Raw genomic sequence first — 4,197 nt, 5'->3', positions numbered from 1 at the left:
GGAGACCAATACGGCTCCAGAATCAAGCAGGCGGCCTCCCTCGGCTTGAGGGGGCGTGTCCATTCCACCGGCAATCTCTGTCCAGCCAGAGGTGCCGGATGTTTTATTGGCGGCGCTGAAGAGCGCCTGCATCGTTGATGAACACCGTGCCCTGACGGGTGCGGTGATTAAGGAGATTCAGTCTGCTGAGAGTGGACTAAACGAAGCCTGTATCATCCTTATAAGAGGCTTTGAGGTATGTCTTATAAGGTTTCGAAGAGTGTCATAGTATGGATAGTAGCCCCTGATACACTGTCCGATCAAGAAAGGACCGGACAGAGGATCAATTTTATGTTCGCAGGAAGGCTCACTTGATGACATCTATCTCTCTCCTTTTATAAGCAGGCGTCTGCAACGGCTGCTGCCTCCCATGCTGCGGAGGTCTCCGGACTGAATCAAAGTCTGGAGCGAGCCGAAGAAGAACTTGGCCAGTTGAAAAGGCAGTTGGAAGATAAACAAGGTATGCACAAGCCTTGTTCGCGTTCAGTGCGAAAAAATTCTCAGTATGATAACATATGTTTCGTTATTTGCGCTAGGGGCGATGACCGAAGTAGAGGCTCTGAGGAAGGCTGTTGCTGAGGCCGAGGAAAAGGCAGCCGTAGAGCAGGCTCTTTGTGGGAAGCACGAGGCCAGGGTTATTGTAGCTGAGCAGGAGCTTCAAGAGTCTGTGAAGAAATGCGAGACCTTGGAGCAGAGTTTAACGGAGAAAGAATCCAAACTCGCCAGGGCTCATCAGGCCACGCGCAATGCCCAGGGGGAAACCCCAGGCGCCTTGCAGGAGATCCAAGAGGCGAGGACGATCGCGGCGGGTAAGGCTTTTTTCCATGTAAAGCAAGTATTTGAGGATAAAATCATGTTTCTAATTTTGAGTTCGGATTTCTCCAGTGGTATTTGCGGAACTGCCCCGCAGCATATCGGATGCCGCCCAATTCTACCGAGCCGAAGAAGGGAACACTGCGGATAAGCTCTTATGGTCACAGTATCTGGCACCGAATTATCCGGTGCCTTTTGCCGACCAACTGAAACAGCTGATCGAACTGCATAAGGCGGCCGAGTTAGCCATGAAGGATTTGATTATCCGTCTATGGCCTACCGAGCCGATTCCAGGCAGCTACTTCGGGCTCGTGAAGCGGCTTGTGAGTGCCTGCCCTCGACTTGACGTCATCGAGCGGCCGGTCTGTATAGAGGGTGCGCGAATGGCCTTCGCCCGCGCAAAGGTTCACTGGGGGAAGATGGATGCTAAAAAGCTGATGACCGAGGGACCGCCAGAGGGGAAGGAGCACCGCAAGCCCGAATTATATTATCAAAGTGTCCTGAAAGGATCCTGCCTAGCGGCGGAGCAATGCACCAAGGATGTTATATTTCCATGAATTTAATCATGTTGTCCTTTGTAATGTTGAACAAGGTCATTTCTATTATTTATTGCCTATTATATAAAAGTTTATCCTCCTGCGCGGCCATTTTATATATTAAACCTGAGAGTTGGCCAGTCGTCGGCTTCTGCCCCCACGTAGGAAGTACGGGGGTGTTCGGGATAAACCTGATCACTCTTTATCCCAGTTTTGGGTCCTTCGAACGAGGTGTTCAGCACAATGAACCAGGCAATCGGACTATAGGTCTTTATCATTCTCACTTAGCCATAGGAGCTTTATAAAAGGAAGGTAGGCGCAGCCCCTGGTGTTCGGAAGACCGCACGAGGGGCTACATAAGCACCTGATCGAAAGAAAAGCCGATCCATCGCACGCTGCATTGGTTATGGCATTATGCGGGAGAAATCCTTAAAGATTTTATGACCTCTCGAACAGCTGACCAGCTCTCGCCTTATCATGACAGTCAGTTTTCGGCTTTCTCTACTGAGGTGCTCGTCCGGAAGAACCGGGACACAATCGCAGTAGTTCTCCCTGTGCCGCCTTAGCCGATATAGCGGAACGTAAGGCAGCAAAACATGGGAGCCAGGCAAACCCAACATTTGACCCAAGACATGATTCAGAGCTGATGCATATAGTGCTATAAGTTCGGGGTGCCAAATTTCCATGAAGGTGTTCGGACTTTATTGCCGTATTATGGGGAAAACGAAGCCCCTGGCATATTTAAAGCATATCGCGGTGTGCGGATGCCACTTGATAAAAGAATATCAATAAGAAATAATAGTAGATAACCGTTATATAAATCCACATGTTGTATTTGAATAGTATGTCGATGCGTGTGAGTACAGGTAATGTGGTAAAAAAGAAATATGACTGTGGAACCTGCTGAGGCCAGGGGGAAGAAGTTGTGTGCGTATCCGAAGTATAGTCGGATGGTCATCGCGGGGAATATCTATGGATTCCCTTGCGCGTTCGAGCTGCTTCCATATCGCTAGTCCTGGTCTGCGCAATGTTAAACCTGCAAACAAAATGTAAGAAATGCTTGTGTGCCACAGAGCGGTTGAGCCGCGATATGTGGCCTGTCCTGGCTTTAGCCGGAGTGTTTAGTTGAGCTCTGGATGAGCCGGGCTATCCTACCGCGAAGTATTTTGAAGTCCTTTATCCATGTCCGGGAGTCAGGCCATCGACTCGAGGTTCGGTTGGAAGGTGCTACTTGTAGCTTCTGCTGTTAAAGCAGTGGTATGCTCCTTGGTGCCGAGGGAAAGTTCGGTCTTGCCATTAACCATGATGACGCCGCGCAGACCGGGCATCTTGAGCTTACGGTAGGCATAATGTGGTACTGCGTTGAATCAAGCGAACGCAGTTCGTCCGAGCAGTGCCTGATAATCACTGCGGAAGGGGACGATGTCGAAGATTAACTCTTCGGCACGGTAATTGTCTAGTGATCTGAATACTACTTCAAGGGCGATGGAGCCTGTACAGCAGGTCTCCACACCTGGTATAATACCACTGAAGTTGGATTTAGTGGGCTTGATCCTCGAATGATCGATGCCCATCTTGCGCACAGTGTCCTGGTAAAGCAGGTTTAGACTGCTACCTTCGTCCATAAGGACTCGCGTGAGGTGGAACCCGTCAATTATTGGGTCGAGGACTAGTGCGGCTGGATTGCCCTGATTAGTGTTAACGGGATGATCCGTGCGGTTGAAGGTGATCGACCCTAGTTTAAATTGTGGGACGACTGGTGCCGTTAAGTCAACATCCCTAAGGGTGTGCATCCGGGCTAGGTTGGGAGTGTAGGTGCCGTTGACCACGTTCACCGTTTGGATTTGCGGGGCAAATTTTTTTGCCCTCCCGTACTCGGTGATTTGGGCTCCTCATCGCCATTGTCGCTTTGAGACCCCTTATCTTTGTTTTTGGCACCTGACCTACCGGCTTGTTTGAAGACCCAACATTCTCTGTTGGTATGATTGACTGGTGTTCCTGGGGTGCCATGAATTTGGCATGGGCGGACGATTATGCGGTCCAGACTGGACTGACCCGAATTGTCATTTGTGAGTGGCCCATTCCGGTGACTGGACATAGAGCCCCTAAATCCGGCATTGACTGCCGTATCTTTGGCGTTTCCACCATTTTTGCGACGCTTGTGTTTGTTGCGTCGGGGTTTACCGTTGCTATCTCTGGCTTCTGATGTGCCAGGGTTGCTTGCTGTGTTGTTGCTACGGGCCAACCAACTATCTTCGCCCGTGCAAAAGCGGGTCATGAGTGTCGTGAGGGCTGCCATGGATTTTGGCTTCTCTTGCCGAGATGTCAGGCGAGCCACTCATCATGGATGTTATGTTTAAAGGCCGCTAGGGCTTCGGCATCCGAACAGTCGACAATTTGGTTCTTTTTAATTAGGAACTGAGTCCAGAATTTCCTGGCTGACTCTCTGGGCTGATGTGTTATGTGACTTAAATCGTCACCTTCCGGTGGCCGCACATAAGTGCCCTGGAAGTTGTCCAGGAATGCGTCTGCCAGGTTCTATCAGCTTCCGATGGAGTTTGCCGGCAAGCTATTCAGCCAATGCCGAGCCAGCCCTTTGAGCTTTAGCGGGAGATACTTGATGGCGTGTAGATCATCCCCACGAGCCATGTGAATGTGGAGGAAGAAATCCTCTATCCATACTGCGGGGTCTGTGGTGCCATCATATGATTCAATGTTTACGGGTTTAAACCCTTCTAGGAATTCATGATCCATTACTTCATTAGTGAAGCATAGGGGGTGTGCGGCGCCTCTGTGCCGGGCTATATCA

This window comes from Triticum aestivum, chromosome 7A (genome assembly GCF_018294505.1).
Source record: "Triticum aestivum cultivar Chinese Spring chromosome 7A, IWGSC CS RefSeq v2.1, whole genome shotgun sequence".
NCBI classification, from domain to species: domain Eukaryota; kingdom Viridiplantae; phylum Streptophyta; class Magnoliopsida; order Poales; family Poaceae; genus Triticum; species Triticum aestivum.
This window is presented reverse-complemented; position numbering follows the sequence as displayed.